General features: G+C 55.1%; 1 long non-coding RNA gene across 1 annotated transcript; it reads right to left on the bottom strand.

The window, feature by feature from the left end:
* Window positions 1–1,509: 1,509 nt before the first annotated feature.
* On the bottom strand, window positions 1,510–15,964 carry LOC115656288. Its single transcript, XR_004001674.1, has 4 exons — window positions 15,954–15,964; window positions 12,959–12,963; window positions 3,746–3,954; window positions 1,510–1,528 (listed from the first exon to the last, which is right to left on the bottom strand). It is a non-coding gene; the product is annotated as an uncharacterized LOC115656288 (long non-coding RNA).
* Window positions 15,965–17,368: the final 1,404 nt, after the last annotated feature.

Here is a 17,368-nt window from a genome sequence, read left to right as displayed (position 1 = left end):
CTTCAGGCCCTGCACTCCCTCCTCCAGGGGCAGGTGGAGTACCCCTGCAGGGACCTAGTGCAGTCCTGGCCAAAAGAACTCCAGAACCACCTTCTGGAGGTCAGCCAGGAAGCCCGGGGCCAGGACCAGGGTGTTGAGCCGGTACCAGAGCATGGACAGGACCAGTTGATTGAGCACCAGTGCCCTCCCACGAAGGGAAAGGCACCAGAGGAGTCCTGTCCATTTCCGGAGCCGCTCCGCCACCCTGCCCTGCAAACCTTTCCAGTTCTCCGGCTGAGACGGATGCGTGGCAGAAAGGTAAACGCCGAGATAGAGCAGCGGACTCACACTCCACCGGATGGCCTGGGAGGGAGGGAGCCCGCCTGCCAGCCATGCCCGACCACCAGGCCAGAGCTCTTGACCCAGTTGACCCAGGTGGAGGAGGCCGCCGAGTACACCACCTGGCAAGCCTCCACCCGCGCCAAGTCGCCTGGGTCCTGGACCACGAGGAGCACATAGTCGGCGTACGCCGACAGGACCAGCCACAGCTTCGGTTCCCGAAGCACCAACCCTGTCAACCTCCTGCGGAGGAGACAGAGGAAGGGCTCAATCGCCAGAGCATACAGCTGGCCCGAGAGGGGGCACCCCTGCCGCACTCCCCACCCAAAGCTGACCGGCTCAGTCAGGGTCCAGTTGAGCCTGACCAGACACTCCACGGAAGCGTACAGCACCTGGAGAAAACCCACAAACTGGGACCCAAAGCCTAACGCTCGCAGAATGCCCAGGAGATACCCATGGTCCACCCTGTTGAATGCCTTCTCCTGATCCAGGGACAGGAGGGCGAACGACAGACCATCCCTGCACCCAAGTTCCAGGAGATCCCGGACCAGATAGAGGTTATCAAAGATGCTACAGCCCTGGACGGTGTAGGTCTGGTCTGGGTGGATCATGTCCTCCAGCACGGCCCCCAGCTGCAGCGAGATGGCCTTGGCTACGATTTTGTAGTCCATGCTGAGAAGTGAGACGGGAAGCCAATTCCGTAAATCACGGAGGTCCCCTTTCTTCGGCAATAAGGCAAGGCAAGCATGGCTCGCCTGCACGAGAGAGGGAGGACCCCGCTCTGCAAGGACTCGGCCCAGACGGTGACCAGGTCCAGGCCGAGGACGTCCCAGAACACGCGGTAGAACTCCACGGTCAGCCCGTCCATGTCCGGAGACTTGTTGGTAGGCATGCGACGGAGGGCTTCTGAGAACTTGGCCAGAGAGAGAGGCAGCTCTAGCCGGTCCCGGTCGCCCGTGCTGAGTGTCAGGAGCCCGTCCCAGAGCACTCTGCGAGCGGCAGGATCAGTCGGCTCCGGGGAGAAAAGGTGCACGTAGAAGGTCCGGGTCCTCTCGCACATCTCCGCTGGATCCGTGAGGGGGGTGCCGTCCTCCGCCAGAAGGCAGGTGACATGCTTCTTGGCCCCCCTCCGTTTCTCCAGGGCATAGAAGAAGTGGGAGCCGCGATCCATCTCCCGAAGGAGGCGGATGTGGGAGCGAACAAAGGCGCCCTGAGCCCGATGGTCCTCGAGGACCCGGAGCTCCTCCCGCCTCTCCAAGCACGCTCCACAAAGGGATGGATCCTTTGGGGCTGGCGGCCAGATGCCTCTCCAGCTCTAAGACCTCCCGTTCCAACTGCCCTCTCGCTGTATCCCTCTGTCGGCTGGCACCCCGGGTGTAGTCACGGCAGAAGAGCTGGGCGTGCACCTTCCCCACATCCCACCACCGCCGCACCAAGGGAAAGGCATGCCACTGCCCTCACCAGGCTAGCCAGAACTCCCGGAAGGACGCCATGAAGCCCGCATCCTCCAGCAAGCTGTTGTTGAAGTGCCAATAAGCCAGCCCTGGCCTCTCCGCACTGAGAGAGGCTGTCACAGTAACGAGGTGGTGATCTGAAAAAGGGGCCGGCCGGACGCTGGAGGACTGGGCCCATGAAAGGTCGAAGCGTGACATGTAGATGCGGTCCAACCAGGAGTGGCACGACCGATGGGCTCCCACCCGGACATAGGTGAACGTGGAGACATCGTCCGGGTGGTGGTCGCGCCAGATGTCCACCAGGGAGGGATAGTTGACAATCTCCTGGAGGACGTCCACGGCGGCCGGGCTTTGCTCGGTCGCGCTCGTCTAGGATGGTGTTAAAGTCCCCGCCCAGGACCAGGAACTTGCAAGAATCGAAGGAGCAGAGGAAGGCGGACGCCTGCTGATAGAACGGCAGCCGCTCCGGGGTCGATGTTGGGGCATAGACGTTCACGAGGTTGACCACGAGCCCCTCTATATGGACCCGGAGGTGCAGCAGGCAGCCCGGCACAGTCTCGGTGACCCCCAGCACCTCGGGCCGTAGGTCAGGGGAGAACAGGGTTGCCACTCCAGCCCTACTGGCTGTGAGATGGCTGAAGTAGACCCCGCCCCCCCCACTCCAGCCGCCAGCTGGCTTCGGTGGCCAGATCTGTATGGGTCTCCTGCAGGAAAACCACAGAGTACCCCCTCTCCTGAAGGAAGGAGAGCATCTGGCTCCTGCGGAAACCCACCCTACAGCCCCTGGTGTTCAGTGTGGCAAAGGTGATGAATGTGATGAGGAGGGTTGGGAGGGATCCTTGCTGGCAGGGGTGCTCACAGCCCCCCTTGGGCCGCGCAGCAAACCGTGACCTACCCCGAAGGTGAGCAAGGAGTCACGGAAGCTGCGGACCTGGTGGTAAGCTGCGGCACCCTGCTTCCCGGTCCTTTTGCCCTCCCCCATAAGGGCCCTCACGGAAATCCCCCCATCACTGGAGAGCAAGCCGTACCTTATTGCAGGAGCCCCGAACGTCCTCCAGAAACTCCCGCAGCTCTTCTCACAGCCTATGGCGGGGTGGGGTCACTGGCCTCCGGTGATCCACTGGTGGGGCCTCTGGCACAGCCCCGTGGCCTACCGAGACAGGCAGGCAAGGGGCAGACCCGCAACGTGGCACCCGATGGGCCGGCTCCACATGGTCCACCTCAGACCCTGGCTCGATGGGGGGCGGCGGAGGGAAGAGTGCAGCCCCTAGGCTGTCAGGACTGTGAAACACAAAGGCCGCTCCTTGGGGAGCACCCTCCGGGAAAGGGAAGGAGGCAGCCCCAGGGGCAGCAATAACATCGTGGGAGGTGGCGGGGACAAGGATGGGGTCAGGAGTAAGGGCAGTGCTGGGGTAAGGAGCAGGGTCGGGGATAGGGACAGAAATGAGATCCTGAGCCACAGGAGCTGGACTGTCAGGATGTGGCTCCTCGCGGCCAGGCGCAGGGGTTTGAGGGGTAGGGAGGGGGTCCCCAGTGACGCCGGGCTCAGGCTCAATGGCCAGTGCACCAGCCATGGTATCAGGTGATGTAGAATCGTCAGTAGGGCCCCCGCCCAGGAAGGAACTCGGTTGCCCCACACCACTGAGGGATACCCCTGTTAGCCCGTCTCCCGGCCACAAGGCACCGGCCGTCGCCTCAACAGGCTCGGCGGCCATCAGCGAGGTGCCATCTGCAACCGGGCAGGTTGAGAGGTCCAGGGGACCCTCAGAGGTGGGGGCGGACGCAGCAGTCAGGATAATGGAACATGGGGAAGAGGGAGCTGGGGTGAGGTCGGCTAGGTCGAGGCCTGCTGGCAGAGGGTCGTCCTCTCCCTGGGTGACCAGGGTCAGACCCAGGGCCTTGATCTCGTCAAAGATGGAAGGGAGCTCACCTTCCACCACCCCGGGGTCGTCCCCACTCGCACCCGAGGTGACGCTCACCACAGGTGTTGTAGGGGGCACAGGTGGCACGGGGATAGGAGGGGCCTCATCCGGGGCCTCCACTGGGAGGGACTGTGGAGGAGGGATGGTGGTACTCTCCAGTGCTGCCACATTTTCCCCAGCTGGAACTGGCATACGGACTGATCCCATGGGCATGGCGGAAGGCTCGGTGTCTGCGGCCCCCTTCCTGGTCTTACGGGGGGCTTCCGCATCAGATGGCATGAGCGGAGCCCGAGCCTTCTGCTTGCCCCGCCTACCCTGTACTAGGGTCCAGCCCTCCATGGCATCACCTGCAGGCTGGTTGACTGGGGTTGGGTCGGAGGGCAGGGATAGTGGTTCGTGGACTTGGAGGGGCACTGGTGGGACAGCCGGAGGAAGGGAAGATACCCCCTGGGGAGGGCCCTCTCCCACACTCGACAGTACCCCTGCTGCACCCTCCTCCACAAGCCCCACCGGAGTGCAGGCAGCAGAGGCGGGGCTCTCCCGCTCGTCTGGGCATGCCGAGGGAGGTACCCCTTCAGCCCGAGCGGGAGCAGTGTGATGGGCTGAGAAGGAGGAGGGGCGGCTCTGAGCATCGGGCGGCCAGGGGCACCGGCGATGATGGGGCTGGCACTCTGCCGGGCCTAGGGGTTCCGGGCACTCCTCTGTGCCGGGCCAAGGGGCAGTCCCTCCGGACATGCCCCGTCGCCTGGCAGAGATAACACCAGGCCTCCCCCGTGGAGTAGTGCACCCAATAGTGGGCCCTCTGACAGGGGACCAGGAAAGACCCCTCCGCCACGCGCCACCGGCAGCAGTTGAAGCTGCACCTGCCGGCGGAACGAGAGGACGCGACGGAGGGTGGGGTCTTTGCAGCCCAAGGGGAGAGGGCTCACAATGGAAATGGGCTTCCCCAGGGTAGAGAGGGCGGGTAACAGGGTAGCATTGGGAAGGAAAGGAGGGACGGAGGTCAGGACCACATGGACACCCAGGTCCTCCAGCGGCTCCAGGGGGACGAACACGCCCCCCACTGCCAAGCCCTTCTCCACCGCCTCCGGGGCGGTGGCCTCCAAGGCAAGGAAGAAGACCATCTTGCCATACATCTTGGAGGCTGCCACGATGGCCGTGGGCCCCACCACCCTCGCCAACGCCCGCACGTAGGTCTCCACATGGGGCGAGGAGGGCACCAGGAGGCAACGGAAGTCGTGCTTCCTGGTCAAGGTGGGGAAGGGGCCCCGGCCGCTGTAGATGGTAGCGGAGGTGGCAGTCGGGGGAGATGACGCAGCAGCAGGCGGGGGGGCTGCCGCCACCTGGGCTTATGCCCTAGGGGCCGGGGGAGGGGCACCCGCAGAGCTGGTGGAGGGAACAGCGGGGAGGGGTGCCGCGGCCGGTGGCAGGCCCATGGCAGTAGTAGCAGGCTCTGCCATGGAGGGCTTAGTCTTCGTAGCGGGGCCCTTCCCTTTCTTCTTGCCCTGGCCCTTCCTGCTGGCTGGGGGGGCTCCCCCAGAATCGGAGGGAGCGAGGGACGTGGCAGCAGCAGAGGGCACCCCATCGCCCGCCGGTGCCTCGGTGGGAGCGATGGCAGATGGTCCAGCAGCGGCGGTTGAGGTGGAGACTAGGGGGGTTTTGAGGGGAGCAGGCAGGGGAGGGGGGACAGGGGTCGGCCAGGGGTCCCACCCACCGCATCTCCTGCCATGATGAGTAGGGAGGGAGGGGAAATAGGTCAACCACTCCTCCCTGCTAGGCTGTAGGCAGGGGAGGAGGGTGCCAAGATGATGGAGGGGGCAGAGAAGGGGACTATCAAGGATTTGAGGTGGGGGGTCAGTCACCGACACAGGATTGAAATCTGGCTCCTCTAGCTGCACTAGGGGAGGGGAGGGATACAACAGCATTTGGGGGGTGCAGTGCAATAGTGGCAAACTCAAACGGGGGAGAAGCACAAGCGCACTAAGGGGGCATGGGCGCACGAGGGGAGGGGCTAAACAAGGTGAGGGGGTCGCAGAGGAGGGGAGCAACCAGGCTGGGAGTGGGGCAGAGGGACCAAAGGGCTAGCTTCAGGGCTGGGGCAGGACAAACAAAGCTGCAAAGGGAGACAGGCGGGGCAGGCAAACAAACTGAAGCTGGGGGGAGGGGAGCAAAAGGCTACAAGGGATAAATGGGGCGGGCAACAAGGGGCAAAGCTAGGGGGCCTGTTGCAGAGGGAGCGGGGTCAGTCTGGGGGAAAGGCGGGTGCGTGCACCCACGAGCACTTGTGCAAAGTCAAAATATGTTTGGCTGGCTGCTGCTGGAGGCCCAAACGGTGGCAATAGGGCGTGGCAGGCCAGGTGAGCAGCTGAGTCCCAGAGGCAGGAAACGAGGCAGATGGTAAGTGGCCTGTGAGGGTGGTGGAGGGGGCAGCGGTGGTGGTGGGGGTCGGGAGGGGGACACAGATGGACTAGGGGGCAGGCTCCACACCACACCCCCTGTGTCCCCACAAACACAGTCTAAACCCCCACCACTAGAGCACTACAGTTAAAGAGTTACTCAGTCTTTGATGGCCTCCTCCACAGTGGTCTCCAGAGTCCTCCTGTGTGCTCCCCCAGCGGCCGGTGGTTTCCTCAGTTCTATCCTTCCTCCTCCAGGCTCCAGCAGCTCCCCAGGACAAACACAGCTCCAGCAGCAGCTCCTCCCCAGCAACCCAGCTGGCCAGGCAGGAAGGACCCCTCACAGGTGGCAGCTGTGGTGGTGGTGGTGGTGGGGTCCTGGCTTCTCCCTCCAGAGGTGGGGGAGTGGGGGCTGGCCAGCAAAGCCCCCCACCCCTCGCTCAGCAGCAGTAGCAGTCCAAGAAAGGAGCACTCCAGCCAGCAGCAGTCCAGGGAAGGAGCACTCCAGCCAGCAGCAGCAGCCCAGGAAGGGAGAAGGAGCTTCAGCCAGCAGGGCAGCCAGAGAAGGGGGAGCGCTCCAGTCAGCAGGGCAGCCCGAGGACACAGAGTGCTCCTTGTAGTGGGGTGGACCCCTGTTCCTGCCCTGAAGGGCTTGAAATCAGCACTGGGAGAGAGCTGAGACTGTGAGAGGGCTGCTGCTAGGAAAGCAGCAAGCCTAGGCTGATTGGGGAAAGCAGCCTCAGCTGGGGGCCTGTCATGGTATAATTCCCCACTCTGAACCTTGGCGTCCAAAAGATGGGGTACCAGCATGAATTCCTCTAAGCTCAATTACCAGCTTAGTACTTGTAGTGCTGCCACCAACCAGGAATTCCAGTGCCTGGTACACTCTGGTCCCCCCAAAACCTTGCCCGGGGATCCGCAAGACCCAGTCCCTCTGGATCTTAACACAAGGAAAGTAAACCTTTCCCTCACCATTGCCTCTCCCAGTAAAAATTATCTTTGTAAATTTAAGATGGAATATGTTACAGGGTCTTTCAGCTATAGACACTGGGAATACCCTCCCAGCCTAAGTATACAAGTACAAATTAAAATCCTTCCAGCTAAATACACATTTGAACTCCTTCCAGCCAAATACACATTTGCAAATAAAGAAAACAAACATAAGCCTAACTCACCTTATCACCTAGTACTTACTATTTTGAATCTATAAGAACCTGTATCAGAGAGATTGGAGAGAAACCTGGTTGTATGTCTGGTCACTCTCAGAACCCAGAGAGAACAAAAACTAAGGGCACACACAAAAACTTCCCTCCCTCAAGATTTGAAAGTATCCTGTGCCCTGTTTGGCCCTCTGGTCAGGTGACAGCCAGGCTCACTGATCTTGTTAACCCTTTACAGGCAAAAGAGCTATGAAGTACTTCTGTTCTATTAACTCTTACTTATCTGTTTATTACAGGGCCACACCCCAATCAGGCCAAAGCTGGTTAAATAAGGGCCCAGCTGACCCTTATAAGAGGGCAGTGGGCCAGACGCGCACACACAGTCTCTCTCTGCCTTCAGAGGGAGGGAGGGACCTGGCTGTTGGGAAGCTCCAGGTACCTAAAGTGAGGCAGGGCTGGGATGCTCCAGACAGGCAACTCTACTGGCTGCAGGGCCTTGTCCAAGGCCCCATAGAGGCACTGGGTTGCAGGGAGAGGCAGCAGGTCCAGACCCAACCTTGCCTATGATGAGTGGCTGACACTGCAGTCTGCCCCAGAGCATGCGGGCTAGTTGGCAACTGGCGGTAGCCTATGACTGAGGCAACATGGGGATAGGAGGTGGGGATTCCCTGGGGAAGGGAGGCCCTGAGACAGAGGGGTATACAGACAGGGGGTAGCACCCAGACAACAAGACACCAGGTTTGGGAGGGACATGGGAGCTAGCAGCAGTGGGACACTGGCCTGCAGAGGGCACTCCAGAGTTTGGAAGAACTAATTCCCAAGACGACCAGCAGGAGGCACTGCAGGGGTGAGTCCCACATGCCTATATTCCCAAACAAAACAAAACTTGTGGAATGACATGGTTTTTCTGTAGAGGGGAAAGGACAGACCCCCTTGTGCACACTGGCAGCGACATGTAATTTTGGGGATTTGACAGACTCCCTGATTTGGGAAGGTTAGTCTGTGGCACTTGGGACACCACCTGAGGGAGCAGCTGCCTGGGAAGGCAATCTCACATTAGACAGATGCTTAGACATAAGATGCATAGCAGAAACCTCAAGAGAAAAGATGAAAGCCCTGAGAGGCACAACACCTCCAGAACTACATGCAATGAGACACGAGCAAAGGAGAGCAGGTGGCCAGGGTTCCATTCCCATAGTGAGATGTGTTTGCTGTGGGAGACAGCGTGACCAGGTAAAGTATCCCACACTAGGACAGCATTGCAAGTATGTGGCAAATGAAACATTTTAGCAGTATGTGCAAGAGCAGAGGACGGTCCCAGAAAGATTGTGGCCTGGTCTACACTACGCATTTAAACCGAATTTAGCAGCGTTAAACCGATTTAACCCTGCACCCGTCCACACAACGAGGCCCTTTATATCGATATAAACCGGTTTCTGTACTCCTCCCCGATAAGAGGAGTAGCGCTGAAATCGGTATTACCATGTCGGATTAGGGTTAGTGTGGCCGCAATTAGACGGTAATGGCCTCTGGCCGGTATCCCACAGTGCACCATTGTGACCGCTCTGGAAAGCCATCTGAACTCGGCTGCACTGGCCAGGGAGACAGGAAAAGCCCCGTGAACGTTTGAATTTCATTTCCTGTTTGGCCAGCATGGAGAGCTCACCAACACAGGTGACCACGCAGAGCTCATCAGCACAGATAACAATGCAGTCTTCTGAGAATCAAAAAAGAGCTCCAGCATGGACTGCACGGGAGGTACTGGATCTGATCGCTGTATGGGGAGAGGATTCTTTGCTAACAGAACTCCGTTCCAAAAGACAAAATCAAAAAATACATTTGAAAAAATTTCCAAGGCCATGATTCAGAGATGCCACACCAGGGACACAGTACAGTGCTGTGTGAAAGTTAAGGAGCTCAGACAAGCCTACTAGAAAACCAAAGAAGCAAATGGAAGATCCGGGGCAGGGCCGAAAACATGCCACTTCTACGCTGAGCTGCATGCAATTCTAGGGGGGTCCACCACCACTACCGCACCCCTGGCCGTGGATTCCGAGGTGGGGATAAACTTATTCTGTGGACGGGGAAAATGAGGAGGAGGAAGAGGAGGAGAAGCTTGCAGAGAGCACACAGCACTCCGTTCTCCCCAACAGCCAGGAGCTTTTTCTCACCCTGATGGAATTACCCTCACAGCCCTCCCAAGCCACTATCCCACACAATGCCGCCATGGAAGGGACCTCTGGTGAGTGTACCTTTGTAAATATGAAACATGGTTTAAAAGCAAACGTTTTTTAATGATTAATTTGCCCTGAGGACTTGGGATGCAGTCGAGGCCAGTGCAGTTACTGGAAAAGTCTGTTAACATGTCTGGGGATGGAGCGGAAATCCTCCAGGGACATCTCCATGAAGCTCTCCTGGAGGTACTCCAAAAGCCTTTGCAGAAGGTTTCTAGGCAGGGCAGCCTTATTCTGTCCTCCATGATAGGACACTTGTCCACGCCATGCATGTAGCAAGTAATCTGGTATCATTGCATGACAAAGCCTAGCTGCGTATGGTCCCGGTGTTTGCTGGCATTGAAGCAATATCCGTTCTTTATTTCGCTGTGTTATCCTCAGGAGAGTGATATCGTTCATGGTAACCTGCTTGAAATTCCGGAATTTAATTAAGGGGACAGAGATGGCCATTCCTACTGGGCTGTTTGCCTGTTGCTTAAAAGAAATCCTTCTTTGCAGGTAGCCAAGCAGGGGGAAGGGGGGCGGGTGATTGGCACTGAGCTTTTTTGCATTTCGGTAGCAGGGCTCTTCCCTGCTACCAGCCACGCGGTGGGGGAGGTGGGGAGGGGAGTGTTTAGCAGTGATCTTTCATGATACCAGCCACGCGGTGGGAGGAGGGGTAAAGCGATCATCCCAGAGAATTGGATGGGGGGGGGGTGGTTTCTGCTGCTGCAAGTTAACAGGAAAGAAGCAGCACTGAACAGGCTTTGCTTGCTGTTTGGGAAAGGAGGGCGCTGGATATATGAAGGCTGCAGAAGACAATGGCTTACCATGGCTGCATACAAGCCAAATTCTGCTGTCCGGACCTGCGTCTGTGAGATCTCTAACACCAGAGCCGCAGATACTCAATATTAAGATGCAAAATGCGACCTTGTAGTGAAATCACATATGCTATGTAAGATGAATAGTGTTGTTCACCGTGAAAGAGTATAAGCATTGTTCTGTAAAATGTATCTTTTTAAATACTTCTCTCCCTTTTTTCCCTCCCTCATGTAGCTGCAAATTTTTCAAGCCTCCCTACTCCATCCTGAAGGCTATCTCAGATAAGGCGGCGGAAAAAAAAGACACAAGACGAAATGTTCTTGGAAATCATGGAAGTGACCCGCAATGAAAGAGCTCATCTGAATGAGTTGAAGGACGTTGTATCAAATTACAGGAAAGATGCCAGTGAACGTGAGGACAGGAGGGACGCTCGAGATGAGAGGCGGTGGCAGGAAGATCGGAGGTGTAGGCAGGAAGATCAGCAGTGGTGCAATGCAACGCTGGGGCTGCTGCGTGATCAAACTGACATGCTCCAGCATCTGGTGGAGCTTCAGGAACAGCAGCAGGATCACAGATTGCCACTGTAGCCCCTGCATAACCACCCTCACCATGTTCCACATCCTTCTCACCCAGACATGTGAGAACGCGTGGGGGGAGGCTCCGTGCACCCGCCCACTGCACCCCCGTGGACAGCCCAACCAAAAGGCTGTCATTACTTTGAAACTTTTTTAGTGGCCTTTTCCTTCCCTCCTATCCTCCTCCCAAACCACACCCGGGCTACATTGTCAGTTTGCTCCCTCTTTTTATGATGATCTTTTTTATGATGAATTAATAAAGAATACATAATTTTTAAACGATAGTGACTTTATTTCCTTAAGCAAGCTGTAATCTAAGGGGTAGGGTGGGTTGTTTACAGGGAATGAGTCAATCAAGGGGGGAGGTGGTTCATCAAGGGGAAACAAACACAGCAGTCACACCGTACCCTGGCCCATGATTAAACTAGTTTTCAAAGCTTCTCTGATGTGCACCGCTTCCTGGTGTGCTCTTCTAATTGCCCTGGTGTCTGGCTGCGCGTAATCAGCGGCCAGGTGATTTGCCTCAGCCTCCCATCCCGCCATAAAGGTCTCCCCCTTACTCTCACAGAGATTGTGGAGCACACAGCAAGCAGCAATAACAAAGGGGACATTGGTTTTGCTGAGATCTGTTCGAGTCAGTAATGTGCGCCAGCGCGCCTTTAAACGGCCAAATGCGCATTCTACCACCATTCTGCACTTGCTCAGCCTGTAGTTGAACAGCTCCTGACTACTGTCCAGGCTGCCTGTGTATGGCTTCATGAGCCATGGCATCAAGGAGTAGGCTGGATCCCCCAGGATAACTACAGGCATTTCAACATCCCCAACTGTTATTTTCTGGTCTGGGAAGTAATTCCTTTGCTGCAGCCTTTTAAACAGAGTAGTGTTCCTGACGTCGCGAGTGTCATGAACCCTTCCTGGCCATCCCACGTGGATGTTGGTGAAACCTCCCTTGTGATCCACCAGTGCTTGCAGCACCATTGAAAAGTACCCCTTGCGATTTACGTACTGGGTGCCCTGGTGCTCTGGTGCCAAGATTGGGATATGGGTTCCATCTATCACCCCACCACAGTTAGGGAATCCCATTGCAGCAAAGCCATCCACTATGACCTGCACATTTCCCAGAGTCACAACCTTTCGTAGCAGCGGCTTAATGATTGCTTTGGCGACTTGCATCACAGCAGCCCCCACAGTAGATTTGCCCACTCCAAATTGATTCCCAACTGACCGGTAGCTGTCTGGCGTTGCAAGCTTCCACAGGGCTATTGCCACTCGCTTCTCAATTGTGAGGGCTGCTCTCATCTTGGTATTTTGGTGTTTCAGGGCAGGGGAAAGCAAGTCATAAAGTTCCATGAAAGTGCCCTTATGCATGCGAAAGTTTTGCAGCCACTGGGAATCGTCCCAAACCTGCAAAACTATGCGGTCCTACCAGTCTGTGCTTGTTTCCCAGGCCCAAAATCGGTGTTCAATGGCTAGAACCTGCCCCATTACCAGCAGGATCTCCAACGTGCTGGGGCCCGCAGTTTGAGAGAATTCTGTGTCCATGTCCTCATCACTCTCATCACTGCTCTGCTGTAGCAGCCGCCTCCTCGCCTGGCTTTGGTTCAGCGTAGACTGCACGTGAATGCGCAAGATGTTTACAACGTCCATGACTGCTGTCTTGAGCTCAGCAGGGTCCATGCTTGCTGTGCTATGGTGTTTGCACAGTTCACCCAGGAAAAAAGGCACGAAATGGTTGTCTGCTGCTTTCATGGAGGAAGGAGTGAGGCTGTACCCAGAACCACCCGCGACAAATTTTTTTTTGCCCCACCGGGCACTGGGATCTCAACCCAGAATTCCAAGGGCGAGGGAGACTGCGGGAACTATGGGCTAGCTATGGGATAGCTACCCACAGTGCAACGCTCCAGAAATCGACACCAGCCTCGGTACCTGGATGCACACCGCCGAATTAATGTGCTTAGTGTGGCCGCATGCACTTGACTTTATACAATCTGTTTTAAAAAACCAGTGTCTGTAAAAACAGTATAATCTTGTAGTGTAGACATGTGTTCCGCCAAACTCCCACAAGTGGGGAAGGGCGCCTCAGACAGCACCTCTTGACTCACACTAGAGGGGAAGGACACCTCTTGACTCGCTCCTGGAGTTTAGAATATCAGTTTCAGGCTGTTGCTTCATGCATGCAAGAGTGTTAATAGGGAAATGCCCTATGTGATTTCAGCTGGATAATAGAGCCTCCTGCAATGTGGGTCCTTAAGGTAAATTGGACTTGAACACACCCATTACAAAAAGCAGGCACAATCTAATAACATAAAATGAGAGCACAATTCAGCCTGCAAGAAAATGTGACAGACCGGGGTGGGCAAACTACAGGCCGCATCTGGTCCGCCACCCATTTTAATCGGCACCCGAGCTCCCACTGGGGAGCAGGGTCTGGGGCTTGCCCTGCTCCAGCGCTCCAGCCAGGGAGCAGGGTCAGGGGCTGCCCTGCATGGCTCTTGGAAGCAGTGGCATGTCCCCCCTCTGGTTTCTAAGTGGAGGTACAGCTAAGCGGCTCTACTGCACACTGCCCTGTCTGCAGGTGGCACCCCCGCAGCTCCCATTGGCCAGGAACTGTGGCCAATGGGAGCTGGAGAGGTGGTACCTGCAGATGGTGCAGTGTGCAGTAGAGCTGCTTGGCCACACCTCCACCTAGGAACCAGAGTAGGGACATGCCACTGCTTCCAGGAGCTGCTTGAGGTAAGTGCCACCTGGAGCCTGCATCCCTGACCCCGCCTATGCCCCAACTGCTCAGGCCCAGCCTGGAGCACCCTCCTGCACCCCAAACCTCTCATCCCCAGCCCCATCCAGAGCCTTTACCCCCAGCTGGAGCCCTCACCTCCCCGTGCTCCTGCCTCAGCCCTGATCCCCCTCCCACATCCTGAACTCCTTATTTCTGGCCCCACCCCAGAGCCAGCAACACAGTCAGAGTCCTCACCCCCTCCCACACTCCAACTCCAATGTCATTAGCATTCATGGCCCACCATAAAATTTCTATACCCAGATGTGGCCCTCAGGCCAAAAAGTTTGCCCATCTCTACCTCAGAGTAACTAACCCAAAAAATAACAAGCGGTGCTAGTTGACGTTTGTGGTGGTGGATGATAAGTACCGCAGGCCCTTCTTGCCATACAAGCCATGGATCTAATCATGGTGCAGCATCAGAATTTTATAGCTGCAGTGCAAGAAGCAAATGGGGAAATCCTGCGGACAATAGAGACCATTTTTGAAGCATATGGGAATGTTTTCAAAGGTGCCTTCAAACAAAGCTGTGACTAGAAGCAAAATCTATGTGCTTATTATGAAGGAAAATTGTAGTGGCATTACGGAAACCAATATGAAAGGAACTTGACAGTCTGTAGCTTAGGAGAATCATAGCATCTGCATAGGTGAGTGCAGCCAAGGTAAGCAGTATGGTGGTGGTAAAGAGGCCATCAGGTTAATTATGTATCTGCATAGACCCAAAGTCACTGAACCGCCTATTTAAAAGGTGCCACTATCCACTGCCCATAGCTGATGACATCTTGCCAGAATTTCCCAAAGCCAGAATCTTTATGGTCTGATGTAAGGAATAGATTTTGGTACATAGGCCTGGATAAAGAGTCCAGCATGCTGACAACCTTTGCAACACCATTTGGTCTCTATTGATGGCTGCATATGCTGATGGGCATAAGCCCCAAACCAGAGGTGTTCCAGAGAAGACTCACTGAAATGCTGGAAGAACTGCCTATAGGTGAAAAGAGTAATGATACAGAAGGTGAACAAGACCATAACAGAAAATTACAAGCTTTTCTACAATGATGCCAGTTGAGAACATAAAACTGAACTAACAAAAAAAGCAACTGAAACAGCATGAGATGACATGCATTGGACATCTGCTCACAGCAGAGGGACAGAAAGCAGATCCCAACAAATCAAAGCAGTCAGAGACATGCCAGCTGCAGTGCGTGGGGTTTCAGCCTTTATAGGAATGATACCTTTTCTGACCAAGTTCTCTCTACACCTGGTTGCACCAGTGGAACCCATTCATTAGCTCACAAGGCAGGATGTTAAGTGGGACTGGACAGGTCCCCAACAGCAAGCATTTGACATGCTGAAACAAATGATAACAGATGCCCCTTTCCTGAAGTGCTACCAGTTAGGAGAGTCACTGAGAATCCATTGTGATGCGTTGGAGAAAAGATTGGATGTAGCTCTTTTGCAGGAACAGATGGTTACTTGTGTCAGCAGAGCCTTGCCAGAGACTGAACAAGGTTATATCCAAATAGAAAAAGAGCTTCTGGCTTTGGTATTTGGAATGGAACAATTCCATCAGTACACCTGTGTCCACCCAGTAATACTGCAGTCACACCACAAACCTCTAGAGGCAATCATGACAAATTGCCGTCTTAATGCTCCAAAGAGATTGCAGCGCATGTTGATGAGCCAGTGATAGCAGGTCGAGCTCATATATTGTCTAGGACAATTATTGGTGTGCTGACACCCTGAGCAAGGCATACTTACTTTAGCATCAATGATTTGGGGAAGGAGGATCGGGACATAGTGCAGAATGTTAATGGATTCAATCTCCCAGTTTTAACAGCAAAGCTGATGGAAATCAGAGACTAGGGTTCCCCTACAGGCCATCAAGGAAAAACCTAGTGAAGGCCCATGACAGTGTTTTAAGGAAAAGTGGCCTAGAGTGAGGTCAGAGACCTGGCACAAGACTGCTAGCCTATTATTGGACTGCATTCTGACTTACCCCAAAAGGAGTCAGATTAAACATGACCTGGCCAGAGAGCCCAGTCACAAGACAAAAGGGGACCACCAGCAAAGCTGACAGGCCAGTCAGGGGGCTATGGAGAGTAAAAAACTCTAAAATGCTCACCCAGCCATGAGGGTGCACACAGGCTCGTGAGTCACTTTGCCACAAGTGGTGGGGAACATGAGCATCTTTCCAGCCCCAAGGAAGGGTCTGATGCTGGGGAAAAAAATCAACCCTTGACAGGAGTCGAGTGGAAGTCTAGAAGCCAGACAGATCTGGATCAACTACTAAGAGGACTGACAGAGGAACAGTTTTTACAACAGATAGTACAGCAGCAATGACTGATGCAATTAGTCATCATCCAACAGCAGAGACTGATGCAGGAGATACAGGTAATTCAGTAATCACTGGAGATGAGGGGGGACTTCATGGTTGTTGCTATGAATGTCCCCCACCAGTTATTTTCTTAGGGACAATTGGGTCACCTCCATGGCACCAACACTGGTATATACTCTATGTACAGACAGGTGTGGACAGTGGAAACATTGGCATGTAAGCAAGGCCCTGCTAAGATGATTGTCCCCATGCAAGTTAATAGGAGAGAAGCAGTCAGTTTAGTTGACTCTGGGTGCAACCAGACTTTGATCAGGGATCAGCTGATCAGTATGAAAGGGGTCCTCAGGCAAACCATTTTCCCGCAATGTGTCCACAAGGCCATGAAACCCTATACTAGCCACCAAATAGAGCTGACTGTAGGGAAGCACATTGTGACTCTTGTGGCAGGACTGACCCTAAAACTATCTTATTTGGTCATCCTGGGCTGGGATTGGGGGTATGTCTACACTACAGGATTATTCCGATTTTACAGAAACCATTTTTTAAAAACAGATTGTATAAAGTAGAGTGCACACGGCCACACTAAGCACATTAATTCGGCGGTGTGCGTCCATGTACCAAGGCTAGTGTCGATTTCTGGAGCGTTGCACTGTGGGTAGCTATCCCATAGATATCCCATAGTTCCTGCAGTCTCCCCCACCCATTGGAATTCTGGGTTGAGATCCCAGTGCCTGACGGGGCAAAAAGCATTGTCGCTGGTGCTTCTGGGTACAGCCTCACCCCTCCCTTCATGAAAGCAGTGGCAGACAACCGTTTTGTGCCTTTTTCCTGGGTGAACCGTGCAGACGCCATACCACAGCAAGCATGGACCCTGCTGGGCTCAAGACAGCAATCATGGACGTTTTAAAGACCTCATGCATTCTCGTGCAGTCTATGCTGAACCAGAACCTGCAAAGCCAGGCAAGGAGGAGGCGGCTACGGCAGAGCGGCGACGAGAGTGATGAGGACATGGACACAGAATTTTCTCAAACTGCGGGCCCCAGAACTTTGGAGATCCTGCTAGTAATAGGGCAGGTTCTAGCCATGGAACCCCGATTTTGGGCCTAGGAAACAAGCACAGACAAGTGGGACCGCATAGTGTTGCAGGTGTGGGACGATTCCCAGTGGCTGCGAAACTTTCTCATGCATAAGGGCACTTTCATGGAACTTTGTGACTAGCTTTCCCCTGCCCTGAAACGCCAGAATACCAAGATGAGAGCAGCCCTCACAATTGAGAAGCCCTGTGGAAGCTTGCAACACCAGACAGCTACCGGTCAGTTGGGAATCAATTTGGAGTGGGCAAATCTACTGTGGGGGCTGCTGTGATGCAAGTCGCCAAAGCAATCATTAAGCTGCTG

This window comes from Gopherus evgoodei, chromosome 1, assembly GCF_007399415.2.
Source record: "Gopherus evgoodei ecotype Sinaloan lineage chromosome 1, rGopEvg1_v1.p, whole genome shotgun sequence".
NCBI classification, from domain to species: Eukaryota; Metazoa; Chordata; order Testudines; family Testudinidae; genus Gopherus; species Gopherus evgoodei.
This window is presented reverse-complemented; position numbering and strand designations above follow the sequence as displayed.